Source organism: Rosa chinensis, chromosome 4 (genome assembly GCF_002994745.2).
Source record: "Rosa chinensis cultivar Old Blush chromosome 4, RchiOBHm-V2, whole genome shotgun sequence".
In the NCBI taxonomy this organism is placed as follows: Eukaryota; Viridiplantae; Streptophyta; class Magnoliopsida; order Rosales; family Rosaceae; genus Rosa; species Rosa chinensis.
This window is the reverse complement of record NC_037091.1, coordinates 43,471,555-43,490,019: the sequence shown is the minus strand read 5'-3', so window position 1 is coordinate 43,490,019 and position 18,465 is coordinate 43,471,555.

Below are 18,465 nucleotides of genomic sequence, written 5' to 3'. Positions count from 1 at the left end.
AAGAGCCACCGTTCCTATTTGGGTGCTCGAAGAATTTTTGCGGCCACGAAACCATAGCAGAGCAAAACCCTTTGGACTTAAAGTTCTATGAGAAATTATTGAGTTTACACATGCAAATATATAGTTCTATATAATGTTTATAATGCAATCATAAACTATCAAAGTCCTAGTTGGATTTATACAATGTTTCTAGAAAATAATTTATATATGAGGTTTCCTACAAGTAAATCAATTGTGCTATATATCAAAATTTTTGTTGGTTAGCCATGACTAGTTGACTGGCTAGCCTAACTAACATCTGGAAACACATTATGCCATTTAGTTAATCAGATCACAGATAATCTACGTCGTCTGATTGCACAAATTTCTGTCTCCTGAGGCGCTGACATCTCTTGTCCAATCAGACGACGTAGAAACTCTGTCGTCTGATTACATTCACACGACAGAAATGTTTTCAGTCTTTTGTTATGTGATTGATTCATCACAAGTACAGGTGTGTGTTATCAAGATTTCAGAAGACAAAAAAGTGTTGGCAAACGTGAAGACCAACAAAAAGTTCTTTAACTTATGTGGTTTAATTCTCATTTCGATAAGAGTACTATGAATTAAAGATGTGGCTTCCTGAGATAGTATCACCTTTGCAAAGTGTGTATGTTCCGAGTAGATTGATTTCAGACAACACTTTAGTGGCGACTGAACAGCACACTTCATGCACAAAGTGAGACACCAGGAATCAGGTTTCTTCTCTCTCAAACTTGTTATAAGTAAAGCTTATGATAGGCTTGACTGGAAATTCATGCTATCGAACAAAACTAGGGTTTGCCTCTCAATGGATACAATTCATTATGAAGTTTGTAACATCTATGGGATATTCTATATTGTTTCATGGGGAACCTTATCCTCTGATTACACCTACTCAGGGCATTAGACAGGGAGATCCACTATCACCCTATCTATTCATCTTACATAGTGAAGGTTTGTCAGCTTTAATCTCAAAGGCAGTGCATCAACATAATATTCAGGGTCTTACCATGTGCCCTCAAGCTCCTACACTGCACCATCTTTTCTTTGCAGATGACAGTTTATGTTAATGCTCAAGTTCGGCGGTAGTCGACTCTTTGTTTAACGCGGGTCCGGTGGGCGGACCACTACTCCGAGGATTAGATGACTTCCGTTTACTGCAACACGAGAGACAGGGCGTCAGAGGGAGACCGCGTTGGGCGGTCTTCACTTCTCTGATGCCTAAGTCAGTCACTGTATATGGGCAGCATAACAATAAATGAGTAGTGATTGCGTAATTAATGAGGAGAGATGAGAGAACCTTTTATAGGTGAGGAAGAGGTTGATCTTCTTCTTGTTTCCGATGTGGGACTGATGTGCTTCGATTCCCAGCGTCTGGAGCTTCTGATGCTATCTTGATGCGGCGCGTCAGCGGTGATCTGGGGGCAATCCAGGGCTCGAACGGTAGCCCGCCTGGCCGTGCCTTCGCAGGTTACCCCCTTGGTGGGAGTCGGTACCTCTGGCGGTACCATGAGCGTGGCTCATTATAGCTAATTATGCTCATTCCGGCACATGTAGGTACAGTTTTCTTTTTGGTTCAGCTACAAATGAGGAGTCCTTACAATATAGGAAAATTTTGAATATTTATGAGAAGGCCTCTGGTTAGATAGTAAACTTCCAGAAGAGTAGTGTCGTCTTCAGTAATAATGTTAATGTTGACAGATAAAGAGAAATTGCTGCTCTACTTGAAGTCAAATATGTCAAAGAGCATGATAGATACATGTGATTACCTATGAGAGTAGGGAAGTCCAAGTCTGCTATATTTGAGTACATCAAGGAGAAGCTCACTAAGAAACTTGTGAGTTGGAAAGCGAAAATTCTAAGTACAGCAGGTAAGGAGATCCTCATAAAATTAAGTAGTAGCGCAAACCATGCCCTTGTATGCAATGAACTGTTACTTGTTACCTAAAAGCCTTTGTGATGATATCCATCAACTTTGTGCCTCATTCTTTTGGGGAGGCATAGATGAGAAAAAGAAAATCCATTGGAGAAGCTGGGAAACGCTCTGTTTGACAAAGCCTGAAGGTGGAATGGGTTTTAAAAATATATATGCCTACAATCTTGCCATGCTTGCTAAACAGAGATGGAGGTTGGTGTCCAACCCACACTCATTGATTGCAAAACTGTTTTAAGGCCCGGTACTACCCCAATAGCTCTTTTTGCGAGGCAAAACTTGGAGACTCTCCATCTTCCTCTTGGAAACCATCCTTAATGAAAGGCCAGTCCTAAAAGCAGGAGTACAATGGAGCATTAGTAATGGTTCTCAAGTCAACATCTAGAAAGATAGGTGGATCCCAAACTACCAACAATTCCTAGTTCATAAACCACTGGATTGTGTTTTTGAACTTGTATCCGACTTGATTGACTCTAGCACAAGACAATGGATACCCGCTGCCATGCATGCCATCTTCCCACCTGTAATTGCTCAATAGGTACTATGTATTCCTCTTAGTTGTAGAAATATAGAGGATAAACTGTGTTGGAGCACTTTAAAGATGGGTTTTTACTCTATCAAAACCGCTTACTGGATTGCCAGAATCAAAGTGCTAGAAAATGTGCTTGCTTCCACATCCCGGGGTAATCCTTTTCAGGAATTATGGAAAAGAATTTGGCGTGCAAAGGTGCCAGGCAAAGTTAAAATGTGCATATGGAGGGCTTGCTCAAATCTGTTACCAACTCGGGCAACGCTCAGTACTAAAGGGTATACTGGTGACCTACACTGTCTCTTATGTCCACATCCATATGAAGACACTGCACACATTTTCTGTAAGTGTCCCACTGCAATTTCCATTTTAGCTGCACCTCCATTTAACTTGGGCAGAAGTTTGTTGCCTAGCATAGATTTCAAGGAATAGATGCTTGATCATGCCTTGCATCTTAAGAACGAGGTTCTTGCAAAGCTCATAATGGTACTTCATGCCATATGGAAGAACAAAAATAACATGTTTTGGCATAATACTAGCCAACCTGCAAGTAATTTGGTGCTTAGCTCTCTTGCATGGCTCACAGAGTTTGATAAAGGAAATTCGACAAAAAACTCAAAGCAACTGAAGAGTAGGCCTGTCTGGAAACCGGTGGCTCGAAGTCAATGGAAACTTAATGTTGATGGAAGCTTCGTACACCAAATACATCATGGAGGTGTTGGTGGCATATTGAGAGATGACATAGGGAAGTTCAAAGCTGCTTTCGCATTCCTTATTCATTCAGTCGCCTAAGCAAAACAGGTAGAACTTTGGGCCATCAAGGAAGGCCTTGAAATGTTGAAAGCCTTACAGGTTAGTAATGTGGTGATTGAAACGGACTGCCTCGCAGCTATGTCTGATATTGCAGATAGGCACTTTACTCATATTAATACAGAAGGTCTCATTGATGATATTCGAAGTAGCATTGCCCTGCTGTCCAATGTCAGTGTGCAGCATACCCCCAGATTGTGTAATCGAGTAGCTCACCATCTAGCCAATGTTGCCTATGAGGCCAGTATAGGTGAATCATGGTTTGATTATCCTCCGGACTATATTCTGGAGGTACTAAAGTATGATTGTAGGAAACTGGGTCAGCTTGCCCTCCATATTAACTTTTTATATATATGCTTTTGATTCCAAAAAAAAAAAAATTAAATCATTATCTATTATTAGGATTATTTTATATGATTAATTTATCAAATCTATTTATTAAAGACATAATAAAATTAAACGAAAACTATTCTAATTTGGAATATAATTAACATATTAATTGTTTTAATCAGAAAGCATATCTCTAATTTGGACTTACCTAGTGCTCTGCTAGAGTTGAGAGCGGCCGTCCTCGAGGTTTGCTCCTGAAACTTCCTCCATGAATATGGAGGACTTGGGTGACTTCGGTGGCGTGGTGGGGATCTAGTGTAGCAGCGAAGGTTGTTTGCCTCGTTTCTCTTCCTTGCGGCGGAGTTATTATTGTGATTCTCAAAGCCATTGGAGGATCGGATGGTGGAATAGTTTTCCGATTCTGGTGGTGGATAGGGGTCGTACGGTGGACGAGGTGGTGAGCAGGTCGAGTGGTTGTCAGCCAGCAATGGAGGCAAGGAACCTCGTCCTTGGTCGTGGTCGTGTACGGCGGACCTGGATTTGCGTCTGGAAGGCTGATATGGGCAGCATCTAGAGGCGTGTGGAGGCCGACAGATAGCCGGATGTTGAGCCGATGGTCAGAAGCTTTTCTGGGCTGAAGATGCCGCGCGATGGCATGGTGCAGATTGGTTTGAAGATCCGGATTTGGGATCCGGGTCGGATCAAGATTTGGGTCTGGTGTTGGGGTTGGATCTGGATCATTGGTCGAGTCTGGGTTTGGACTTGGTATTGGGCCTGGATGTGGGCTTTGAGGTTGATTTTTATTTGGTTTTAATCTTTTTGTTTCATAGGTCACTTTGGTGGAAGATTGATCTCTGTTTGGCGTACTTTTTACGTGGAAGATGTTTGGATGGTTACATCACCAGTTATATTGTTAGAAGATTGCCCTTTAGTGGTCGGTCACACTATCGATAACTTAGGTGGAAGATTGTTCTCTTTTCGTCATAAGATGTACGAGGAATCTGCTTGGTCGGTCAAACCACCGGCTGCTTTGATAGAAGATTGCCCTTTTATGGTCGGTCATACTATTAGTAACTTTTCACATAGCACGGTTTACACCCGATGTGTCCTCAGATGCATTTTTGAATCTAATCGCATCTTTGCTAGGTTCTATGTTCATTGTTTTATTTTCGTACTTTTCATTTATGATGTAGTTTCAACATTTGTCTTTTATAATCTTTCTTATTATTAATGGAGTTGACATTTATTCTCAAAAAAAAAAAACATATCAATTTTTTTCTATTAAAAGTCATCTACTGTGGAGAATAGAAAAAAAATTGATCTAGACGGAGCATATTAATTGTCTTTTACTTTTATACCCATAAAATATTAAATAACTTTATATATATATATATATATATATATCTATATATTTCTAATTGCTAGGCATAAAAAAGTTAAAACTTAAATAAATAATTAATAAGAAAATTTATTATTTTCAAAAACCAACTACCCACCCACTTCTCCACACCCATAGAGTGTGAATACTTTCTAGTGTTATTTATATCTAATTGTATTTAAATATAGTTATGACTCATATCCCTAATTAAAGATTTCAAACTACCAGGCGACTTCTTTATTAGAGAGAAGGAACAGAAATGACGTGCAGGGTATTGTACCCAACCCTCTTGCCCTCTCCTTCATAAAAGAATTCTTCAGAACCCTAAGACTAAAGAGACTTCCATAGCTTATCATTAATTTCGAGTTTAGGTAGCTACCTAGACTCGACACCTCCCCGAATCCGTCCCTGAAACAATTCATTGTAAATACCTGTAAAGTTGATTCCTCAAGAAAGAGATAAGTTCTTATTTTCAAAACTTTTTTAGACTAAAATATTTTGGGCTTCAACTATGAAGATTAATTAATTAATTGCATGAGTTGAAGAGCTGCTGCATGTTGTGCTAGTACTTTATAGCTTAAATATAATGTTATGTGAATCAAGGTCTTTTTAGACTAAAATATTTTGGGCTTCAACTATGAAGATTAATTAATTAATTGCATGAGTTGAAGAGCTGCTGCATGTTGTGCTGGTGCTTTATAGCATAAATATAATGTTATGTGAATCAAGGTCTTGGATAGAGAGTTGTGTGTATATGTGTGTGTAGCGGAGCTCCGCTTTGAAATTAATATGCGGATTTAGAGTTTAAGGTCACTTTTCGGTCGCATATCCACATCTCGACGGTTTAGTTTTTAGGTACTAATGTATAGATCATCTCTGCAAATTTTCAGCCAAATTGATGATCGTTAAGGTATCTAACTTGCTTAAACCAATGGATGAATTGAATCTGTCCAACTTGAACTGTACTAGCTTTAAGGCAGTTATCAACGACCCAAAAGAGCCGTCGTTCCCATTTGGGTGCTCGAAAAATTTTTGCAACCACAAAATGATAGGAGCATTTTAATGTGGTATTTTAATAGTTAATTCCTCACATTTTGCTTAGTTAATTCCTTAACGAATCGATTTTTAACTCAATTTCTATTTTTTTAGGTACATTGGAGTAGATAATGATGAAATGAGCTGTTTGGCCCCAAAATGAGCATTTTGGCCTGACAAAGCGTGTCTTGGAGAAATTGAGCCAATGAGAAAGCGAGCTAGACAAGAAATGAGGGGTGGAAGACTAACCATCCGAACTTCAAATGAGTTGAAACTTTCCAGATTCAATCTAGAAAGCCCAAGGATCATTTCTTATGAAGAGTGCCAGAGATAATTTTGAGTGGAAGGCCTTCAAACAATCAGTCCAATTTTCTACATAAGCAAAACTGGAAAACTGGACCTGTAAGAGGTCCAGCAGTATTTTCGGCCCAACCCCATGGAATAAAACTCTGAAAATTTGTCAGGATGATCGACACTCATAGAGGAACATTTCATATGAAGAAGTCGAAGGCATATAATGAAGTCTTGTTAGAGAAATAATTGAAGGAATAAAGGGGCAGAAACTGACCTAAAACCAGCTCAATATTCACATGTTCATGTTTCCTACCCACATGAAGAAAGCTAATGCTTTTCTTGGATATATTTTTCTACTACAATCTCTTTAATAAATCATCATCACTTCCATGTTTCTGCACCTTCATGCTTTGCTTTCATTTCATCATTTCTCTATCTTTTCCATATTTTACAAATCACTTTCATACTCCACTTTCATTATTTTTCTTCCACTCATCATTTCACTCTTCTTTTTCTTCCCTATATAAACACCTTCTCCTCTCATTCTAAAACATATTCCTTCATCCATTCCATCTTCTTTGTCTCTCTATTTTCTTTCCATTTTCCTACACACATTCCTTCATCCATTCCATCTTCTTTGTCTCTCCATTTTCTTTCCATTTTCCTACACACATTCCTTCATCCATTCCATCTTCTTTGTCTCTCCATTTTCTTTCCATTTTCCTATACACATTCCTTCATCCATTCCATCTTCTTTGTCTCTCCACTTCCTTTCCATTTTCCTTTCCATCCTCTCACTACTACAAAAATCGAAACACACAACACTCATCACACAACAGAACTAAAATTTGCTGTTGTGTGTTAACACAAACTCTATCATACAACGGTACAAATATTTTTCTGTTGTGTGAATGTAAGAAAATTGAAAACTTTTTTCTTAGGAAGGTATTGCACAACTGAGTTAAGAAGTTTCCGTTGTGTGAATATGAGGCCTAGATGGAGGGAAATGAGCACATAATTCCCTCCCAGAAGGACCTCTATTTGAATTATTCACACAACCGTTTTTTTGATATCTGTTGTATAATGAATGTTGCATGAACCTTGAGAAATCCTCTAGGTACACCTAGTGCAAGTTGCACAAATTTACACAACAGATTGTCATAGTTCTGTTGTCTGAGCATGGAAGCAAATTGCACAGCGTGGCAAAATTAATTTAACTCAAATGAAACGAGTCACAGGCGGAAAATTTTCCCTCTCAGCCTGTTTTGTAATCATATACTCATACAACGGTCCATTAATTTTCTGTTGTTGGAGAAACTTGAAGTCTCCCACTAAAGTGCTAAACAACTTATGTAGTCTTTATTGAAATCAATACTCTCGATCAAGGTTCACTCCACCTTTCTTATGCCACCTCTCGTTCGTCTTCTTCTTCTACTATCTTTCTTCCGTTCCTAATATCCCTCTTTCTGCCCTCTCTCTCTCTCTCTCTCTCTCTCTCTCCAAATCTCCCCCAAATTTTCGATCTTTGGCCCTAAAGCTTCGAGCTATCTTGAATCAACCATGGATCTAGCCCCGAAAGAACTTCAATTTCTCGACCTCTCCCCCCAAACAGTCCCCCAAGACCTTCTACCTCATAACCCTAACCCCCAATCCTAGCCCATTCTCTCTGAAGGTAGTGTTCAGTTGGAGGTTTTTCCCTGGAGGTTTAGCAATGGCATATTCGATATCATCAATCTGCAATCTATGGTTTCTCGACACACTCACTCTCTCTCTCTCTCTCTCTCTCTCTCTCTTTCTCGTGAAACCTTTCTCTCAGTCTTCCATCTGGTTCACTCCACTTTCTTCCCCGATATACCGACCCAAATCCCCACATCTCCTCCACCTGGGTTCACTCATGTTTTACTTTACCGATGGATTCTGATTCTCTGACCACCACATCGCTCTATCCAATAGGGAATGAATCCCTTTTCTTTCTTTTTTTCCTTTCTATTGAAGCTGATTGAATTCCAGGTATCGATTAGCAATGGCGGTGAAGCACGGGCTCCACCGAAACAGAGCCGCCAGATCTCATTCCCTACTGCGGTATTTATATTTGTCTTGTTGTTTGGTTGATTTTCTTCGTCGGCCATGGCCTCTACAGCTCCGGTTGGTCCTTGGCACCCTTTCAATTTATTTACTTTGAGAACAGTGTGTGTGTGTGCATAGTTAAATGATTCTGTGGAATTTAGGTTTGCAGATCTCAATTAGGTTTTGCTTTGGCTTTGCAGTTGGGGGAAAAATTACCTTACTTGCTTGCAATTGCTCTCTTCTTTGCTTTAGAGAAGCAGAAAGAGTGAAAATTGAACGTCCTCTTGTCAAGATTATCTGAAAATCAGGAATGCTACTTTTCTTTCTTTCTTTTTTTTGGCTTTTTGAGCTGTGAGCAATGCACATTTATTACAAACTTTGCAAGTGTGTTTTGTGTTTTAAGATAGTGAGTATATGAGTGCACATTGCAGTATTAGGATAGACAGTTTAGCTTTGTCTCGGTACTTAGATGGTCAAGTTTTAAGCAGATTTTGGTGATTGACAACAAATTGTGGTTTGTATCGACAACTATATAAATATATATATATTTATATATATATATATATATATATATATATATATATATGCCTCTGCTTCTAGCCTACATTGAGGTCTTTTTGATTGAATTGTTCATAGGTTGAATTTGGTTTTTTATTTTTGTAGTCTGTGCTTAATCTGGAGGTTGTACATATTGAAGGGGGAGAGGTTTGTACTGGAAACAAGAAAAGAGGTTGGGCTGGTAATTTTATTCATCTTTGTTGTTATTTTGTGAACTGTACTCGTTATGGTTTTCAGTGGAAAATATGGGGTTTATGAGACTAGACTTGATCAGGCCAAACTGTTAATCTTTTATGCTTAAATCAGGTTGCCGTTTCCTATCTTCATTGATGTTTTTCTAAGTTTTTTTTTTTATTTCTTTTGATTGACTGATAGCATTATGTAGGAACATGATTTGCAAGGTCTTCAAAATCTGTTAGCACCAATTGATATTTACTTATTTAGCTTTCTGTCAGTTTTTCAGTTCAAGTTAGAATTTTTAACTATATGATATAATGCTTTGGGTTTCATAACGAAATTGTTTCAATTTTCTTTATTGAATTTTGTCCTTTGATAATTCAGATGTTTGAAGCAAGGTTTGAGCCTATTTTTGCTGTTATTTGCTGTTAGAATTGATTGAAGATAAGCCATTAGGAAATCAATCAGTCAATGATCTCAGGATGACTTATATTGGTCATTGTTTTTGTAGCATCAGAAGGAACAAACCCAGTCCAATACATCAATTTATTATTAAATCGTTTCTGATATGAAAATCCAAAGTAAAACCCAACCCGACGTAGTTAGGATAACCGACTTAATTTGGGATATAGTAACATTCTGATTGTTTAATAAAAGTTCATTTGCAGGCATGATGTTTCTGAGCTGGAACAAATGCTTGCAGAACAAACAAAGATACTGTCAAGTCTTCAACAACAGGTTTGATGATTTGGCATCAGAGGTTTGTTTCTTTTTCCTTACATATATCTTCTTGCTTTCAAACCAGTAACCATCCTACGGTTTTCCATTGTTTGCTTATTTTCAAATTGTAGTGCTGCTGTATCTTAGTGTTATTCTGTAATTATTGTGGTAGTTGAAGTTGTTGCTTGTTTGCTGCTTTAAATAGCTTTCCTTAGTTGATTAATCCAGCGGGCTTATTGCCCATTGCTCTGTAGTCTGTTCTGGTTTAGTTTCTCCACGAAAATTTTGTTTTCACAAAGAGAGAAGAAAAGAAGGTCCAGTTTATGCTCTAGCTATGCCAGTTATATATCAGATTTCTTCAACTAAACTATTCAATATAAATCTTAGATAACTGAATCCTAATGGTTTTAAGTTAGCAATGCATCCTTCTCCTAGTTATATTCATTGTTAAGCCACATTTATATATACATATATGGGCCAGACATCCTTCCCCAAAAGTTATCCATGATTACTGGTTTAGACTAAGAATAATTATTAGTTATAACTGTCTTTAGGGTCTAAGGCATGGAATTAATGGCATATTGTGTATCACTTGCAATACACAGCCATAACCATGAACAACTTTCTCCACTTGGTGTCATATGTAAAGGTTTCTTCCCAAAATGCTTTCTCTGTTTTCCTTGTGTACTATGCATGGCAAAATTCAGGAAGGATACTGTAGGTGACGATGTTTTGTCATTCACTGGAATCCATAATTTGTACTCATAAGTAAATGGGTTGAAATTGTGAATTTGCAGGGCATTCTTTCATTTCATGGGCATTTTCAAAACGACATGTCAAAACTGATTTCAAAACTGATTTCAAAACCTTTGACAGGGTTGGTACAATCGGGTCTTTAGGTTATGAAGTTGTGATCTATGATTACATAGTTTTGTTTAATTGAAACCTGTTTACCTGAAGTTCATATTATTCTATATATGCAGTGAATTTTCATCTGGCCTATATAACGATTTTCAACTAACGAGCCAATGATTTGTTAAATGGTTCTTCAAAGTTATATCACCTAGAATGCAGTTTTAGATAACATAGATTTTCTCCTCAAGAGTTTGTCTAGTTATTATCCGAAGTTTGGAAAGGGATCCAACTGTTTGTTCCTTTTTAAATCACATACAGTCCTTAGTTTGCTTCATCTACTCCTTTTATGTGTATTATTAAATTTTGCAAATGTTATTCGTCACTGGCGATTCTCCTCTCAGGTGGATCCAGCCAATGTAAGGCCAATTCAAGAAGGGGCTGTCAATGCACTGTTGGAAGCGGAAAAAGTTGCTGAAGCTACAAAACAAGCAATCAAAAGGAAAATTGCACAAGCTGCTTCTGTTGACTTCCAATCACGAAGCCTACCGGCAAAGCTTCGTATAGAACCGGATGATCCTGAGGATGTGGTAATTTTTCCATCTCTATCATTGTATAATAAACTAGATGTGTGGGTGTGGTAATGGTAGCTCTAATGGGGTCCCTCTATCTACTGACAAGACTCCCAGAACTTTTCTCGCCAAAAAAATGACCCACAGAGCATTCCTTTTGCAAGTTTGCACTTTACCCCATCTATGTAATATGGGAATAATACAATGTTCAGTAGTTCACTATTAAGTACTAATCTGACTAAAAGCAACTTAGGTTTGGAGCGTTGCAATTTAGGGTTTTTTTTCTCTTTTTTTCACAATTCACAAAGTTTCTGGTGGGTTGAGTCACCAAACTAGTTTGTAGGGTGATTGAAATTATTTTGTGATCTATCATTTCCTACGATACCAGAAGTTATTGTACAATTTTTGAACATCTTTCTGACTTTTCTTTTTATACTGATGCTTGCCAACTCCAAAATCTGCAGAAAATTGCCAAACGCAAGAAGATACATGCTTTTAAGTCAAAAATGAGGATGGAGCAGTTGGAAGTCACTCAGAACAAGCGTCAAAATGCTTGGCAGCAGTTCCAAACTACCAAAGGCAAGACTAAGAAGGTAAGTTGGTATTTATGCGTTTCATTCTGCTTGCAAAATTGCTCTGATCTTTATCAAGTTACAGTAATCTACAGTTACCATTTTATTTATGCACGTATTTGATTCCCCATTATTTTTTGGAGTGAGGGAACCAACATAAAAAGGTACAGAAACACAATTTTTTATTTTTTCTTGTATTATATTGCGGTTAGTGTTGTTTCAGGTCTACAATTTAGTATATATCTCAAAGGGGGAGCAGCTGAGAATGATGATGAGGCTCCTTAGCTCCAAATCTACCTTCCCTGTACCTAGTCAAAAAGGTCCAGTCTGAGCTTGTTAGCTAAAAACCTTTGGTAGTATTAAAACCTGTAATGCTCTTACGACCGTGGTTATTGTTGCTGTAATAGTTTGCTTCTCCTATTGAATATGTGTTTTTGTCTATAAATGAATGAACGGTTTCATATCACCAGAGGTCAGAGATTTTTTAGGGGCTTAGGTAGAGCTTTCCTTGTTGAGCCATCTTTGTTGGTACTACTCTGGTTCCCAGGAGGGATCATCGCCAAATGGCAGAACATTGGTCTATATGGCCTTGCATATTGAATAGCTGGGATGGGGATTGACAGGAGAAATGGAATTAGAATGAATATAACCAGGAGAAGGATGCATTGCTCATTTCTGGCACTATCTCCAGGTCTAAACAGTACAAACAAGAAGCTGCAAAATTTAAAGCTGAAATAGGCATTCAATGCTAGAAGCTTAGTTTTTTTATTCATGTGTAGCTAGCTAAGAATGCTCTTGGTGCATTATCTTGTTACTTGAATGTATTGATGCTTGAATAATGGTTCTTGAATGATATATATGGATTAGAGTATTGTTTATATGGTAATATATTGAGCATTATTCTGGACAAACATTTATATTGATATTCTTCTTGTTGTTCAAGGTTTAGTCATACAACACAATACAAAACAATGTGTTGTATGAATGTAAAAGAGTTCAAAATTGAGGCTTCTCCTACAACAGTCACTAGTTGGTACCCAATTGATTACAGTATTCACACAACGGATAACCAAATATAGTTGTTGTGTGAACTAACAACCAACAACAAAAGAAAACAAAATTCTGTTGTGTGAGATTCATAACACACAACAGAAATAAAATGATCACTGTTGTCTGAGTAATCAACAGACAAGAGAGATAATTTTACTTCAGTTGTGTGTTACTTACCTCAGACAACAAATATTAAGTTATATCCGTTGTCTGTTAGTAGTCTCAGACAACAAATAATGAGTTATATCAGTTGTGTGTTATGAATCTCAGACAACAAAGAATGGGTTATATCCGTTGTGTGTTATGAATCTCAGACAACGGCAAAATTTCATCTTCTGTTGTCTGAATGTGCCGAGGCATCGCCGCGCATGCCATGCCAGGCACATGCTGCGCAGAACTCACACAACGGAAATAGGTATTTCTGTTGAGCAAACTATTATCACACAACGGTGAAATCACCGTTGTCTGATTTTTCAATCACACAACACTCACTTAGACCACGGTGAGCTTGGTCATCACACAACACAAATTCACCGTCGTCTGATGACCTTTTTGTAGTAGTGTCTAGTTTCAAGTTTCTGCATTTCCAAGCAAAGAGAAGAAGAGAAGAACAAGCCATGAAGCCTCCTAGCCGTCATCATCCACCTTGTGTCGTGATAGTGAAGTCTTGCTTTCAAGATTCAAGATCAACGTCTCAAGCTTTTCATCATCCACTCCCTTCATGGTGTAATTCTATCTTTTTCCTTGTAATTTCTTTTGGTTTTATTTTTGGATTTCCAAACTATGAGTGAGTAATTTTCTTGTTGAGAACTAGTATGAAATCCTAGTTATGTGATGGATATTTAGCTTTTGAATCTCTTTTTCGATTACAAGGTTTTGTGAATGCTTTGTTTGGTTTTGTTTTATAAAATCTTTTATATGTTTATGTCTTAGATTGATCACCTAAAATATGAGCATGTAATTGGAGCTAGTTTTCAGGTGCAGTGCGTTCACGGTCTTAAAACACTCAAGTAGTAAAGCCTACATGTTAGGTGAAATCAAACAAATAGAATGCATGCTAGGATGGCGTTCCTCACTAGTTTTGTACTCTAAAATCAATCTTTCCAAAGAGCTTAATGTGTTTATGTGTGCTTAATGAGTTAATTTGATAGGGTAGCGTTCTACACCTTGATTGCATATAAGCAAGCTTAGGATGCAGTGCGTTCACGGTTCTAAGTAATTTTGGGAAAAATAAGGCTTTAGCGGCGATCCTAAAGTTCTTGATTGGTTTCATTCACATGCCTTAGTAATTGAAGATTAGGTTAAATTGTCTTTCTCTTATCTTAGCTAGTGGTGGATTATGAAGTTCTCAACGTCCATACATCTAATTTGGAATCCCTAAAAATTGAAACATTTTCTTTCTTTTATTATTGTTTGCGTTTTGAAAACTCCAATCCCCCCTTTTTACATTAACTTGTATATATTTCTATTCTTTGTTTTATTTTTGTACATAATACTTTTTACTTTATTATTTTAATTCTTTATTTGTTATTTTTGTACATAATACTTTTTACTTTTATTAATTTATTTTTGCAATTACAAGTGTACCCTCAATCCCCGGACTGAACGATCCCTGCTTATCCTATACTAACTGTCACACCCCGAATTTTGAAATAAGGATTCAAATCCGGAACATGACTAATAACAATACAAATAACGTTTTGAATTTTTCTCTCAGAAAACAACCACTAGTTACACCTCTTGATATTACATAAACCAAATCCTCAAGCTACTTATTACAGCACACTCTCACCAAATCAAATTGTAAAACTCAAATGAGTATAATTCTCCTCACAAAAACAAATGCTGTCAATCTAATACTAATACTCTAAACCGCACGATCACTGCCCTGATTCTCCTGACCTGTGAGATTACCCGCTACACAATTTGAATAGTGTACCGGGAATTGCAACAACACAAAACCCGGTAAGCTTTTGACAGCTCGTGAGTAAACAAGAAAGAACTGTTGATTTATTATGTTACAATTCTTATAACTCAAGTAAACAATCAACAAATATTGCAGCATTAATATGTGAAATAACATTTGAGCAACACATGCTTGATCACAACCAACAAATATTGCAACATTAATATGTGAAATAACATTAAAGTAATGCATGCTTGATTTTCTTTTCACAAACACCTTCACATATTCAAAATATATCATAGATAGATATTTGATCAATTTCACTAACACCTTCACATATTCAAAATATATCATAGATAGATATTTGATCAAAATAACATAAGTACACTCCTCTTTTTAGTGAATTTTCAGATTAACTGGTAACAAATCATAAATCCACGTGTTAGGGTCCATAATACCAAAACACGGGAAAACCAGGTTGACTGGTAACAAATCATAAATCCGCGTGCTAGGGTCCATAATACCAAAGCACGGGAATCCACATGCTAGGGTCCATAATACCAAAGCATGGGTAAGCCGCAGCATACCAAGGACACCCTCCAAAGTATGTATACTCAAAGTACCACCCTTCCTAAGAGTATAATAGTGCACTATCTGAAGGGACTAGGGCCCACAGCTTAACGTCATCATAACATCAAAACACATTTACCAGTAATTCACTTAAGCACGGGGTTGTTGTAATCACCCGGCTTCACAATTGTACTTTTCAGACATAATCAAATCCACAACATACAATCTTTATAAATTTTAGATTGTAAATATGTATATGTACACCCATATAAAGAGACATATTATTTCAAGACAAATCTTTACTTCTTAAAATAATTTCCACATATTCACAATTGGGCATATAAAATAGCTTTCACACCACATGATCAACATTTCATTATTCAACAATTAAATGGGAGATTAATAGCTTGAATAATATCCAAATCCATTCTCAATCATTTCATCATACCAATCACACGTCAACCAATATATATATAACACGTAAATATATATATACGTAATCATCCGCTCAGGAATGACCACTAATACCAACTATAGTTCAAGCATAAAAACCGTGAAATTCATTTGTATAATAAAATCATTTAAATTACCTATGGACCGTAGTTGATCAAGTCCATATGATTTAAAACAAATATTTATTCCACAAATATTTTCACATAATTGAGATATTTTCACACAATTGCGACAAAAATAAAGTAATTAAATTTATTCGGTTCGTAATATGAACCATGTGAGGTTTACTCACCTCTAATCCAGCTGCGTCTTCTAAAAAGTCAAATATAACGATATTCCGAATGCTCGTCAACTCAAACCGTCAAGTACCTAATCAAGTATGGTCTTTGCTTAGTAAACGAAACACGAAATAACCTTAAGCGACGATCCAATTGTCAGATTCTAAAATAAAGACGATCCAACGGTCGGATTCTAAAATTAAGATGATCCAACGGTCGGATTCTAAAATAAAGATGATCCAACGGTCGGATTCTAATTATATGATGATCCAACGGTCGGATCCTCACGGATCGCCCTTAGGATCATCCTCCAAAATTATCACGAAGATCCAACGGTCAGATTCTCACGAATCGCCTTCTGAATCACTATTTCACAATTATACGAAGATCCAACGGTCGGATCTTCGCCCGTGACCTCACAAAGTCATCGGGACAGTCATACGATCAACATATTAAAATTTGAAGTAAAACCGATGGTCTGATCTTCACAGATCGTAAACCGAAGATAAAACGTAAAAACGTTAAATAGTAACGTCAAAACGTAAATCCACTATTTATCCACTTTTTTCTAAAATAACCTTGTAATATATCAAAACGCTCGCATGGATGCGTAGATCATCGTCCAGATAATATAAACTCAAAATATGGTCCGACGCGCTGCCACAAGCGATGGTCAGTAGGTGGTCAACGCGTCGGTCAACCACCTCCGATGCAAAAGTTGTCAACTACAAACTTCTTCATTTTAACATGGATCATTTTTCATAACTAGCACAAGATCAGAAAATAACGGGAAGAGGTCGAAAAGTACCAAAATAGTCTCGGTGGCCGGAAAATTTCCAGAATCCGGCGACAATTTGCAGAATCCGGCGAGGCTCGATTTCGACGTAAAAACTTCAATTTCAGGCCTCGATTCCTTCTAGAGAGTTGTTAAGAACATCAAGGTGAACTCACTGGTTCCAGAATCAATCAAAACGATGCACTACAGCTCGAGATATCACGATCGAAAGGTTTTGGTGTTCGATCGAAAACCGGCCGAGCTCCGACGAACGTGAAACCGGTCACTCCAGGTGCGATCCTTCTGGTATGATGATCAGCAGGTTGAGGCGAGTTCACAGAGCCAAGGATCGGAAGTTTTGGTGGCCGGAGCTAGGAGAAAACCGGCGTTGACTAAAATCGAGCTAAAATCGGTTTCGAGCTCCACCGCCGCGTAGCCGCCGTGAAGGGAGGAAATGAGGGCACCAGGCTGTTAGTGGCGAAGTGGCGAACTGTTCTGGGCTTTGTTTCACCTCAAATGGTTGCCGGATGAGGGAGAAATCGATTGATGAAGAAATCGGGTGATTTCCGGCCAAGAGCTCCATTTTCTGAAATTTTCGGATTTTTTTTTGAATTTTTCGGAAAAATCCAATATTTATACTAATTTGGGACTTTTTCAAAAAAATCATAACTAATTCATACGAGCTCCGATTTTTGCGTTCCGCATATGCACGTGATCGTATCGACGAGCTCTACAACTTTCATGAAGGAAATTTTCCCAAATTCCATACGTATAAAAAGTCACTTTTTGAGATTCCCTAAATAACGTTCGATTTCGAAAATAAAATCGTTCGAACTACTTCCACAACTTCTCCAAGCTTCGTACTCGCTCCTAATACCACGAAATCAATTCTAAAAATCCACGGAATTTAATTTGGATTTTTCGGGGTATTACACTAACAGTTGTCTTTTGCAGGGTAATTTTGTGCGCTTAATTCAGGCGTACCAATTTTTGGCGCCGCTTCCGGGGATTGAAAAATCACTTGCTAAATTGTGTCATTTATTGTATATATTTGTTGTATATAAATTGTTTAAAACTTAGTTTAAATATTATTTATATTATTGAACACGAATTTTAATTGTAGGTTGTAAATTGAGAGGAATAGGTGAAGTCTCTTTTATTAATATTGGCCTAAACCCCTTATTGGTACCTAGCTCAGGTCCCTTAAGGTTGAGGGCGGCCTTTATTAACACTTGTTGAACTGTCTTCACACTTATGAACTTTTTCATCTTAGTAAGTATAGCCTATGTGGAATGGTGTCTAGGAAGGGGACAACATTCATGACGGGTTTTTGAATCCAGAAGTTCTTGCAAATGGGCCTAAACCACTATGTGGGAGTAGCTCATGCCAAAATGGATTTTTCCTCTCATGTTCGTCCTCCCCCACCTGGCCATTTCAGTAAGGTTGCCCAAACGATTTGAAAGGGAGTTTGTGTCTAGGCGACTATATTTGGGCCGCACGTCCACTTGATTTACCGCTTGGAATTTGATTCGATATCAATAATGTTTATAACAAAAGAAATACTTGTGAATACTCTATACGTGTA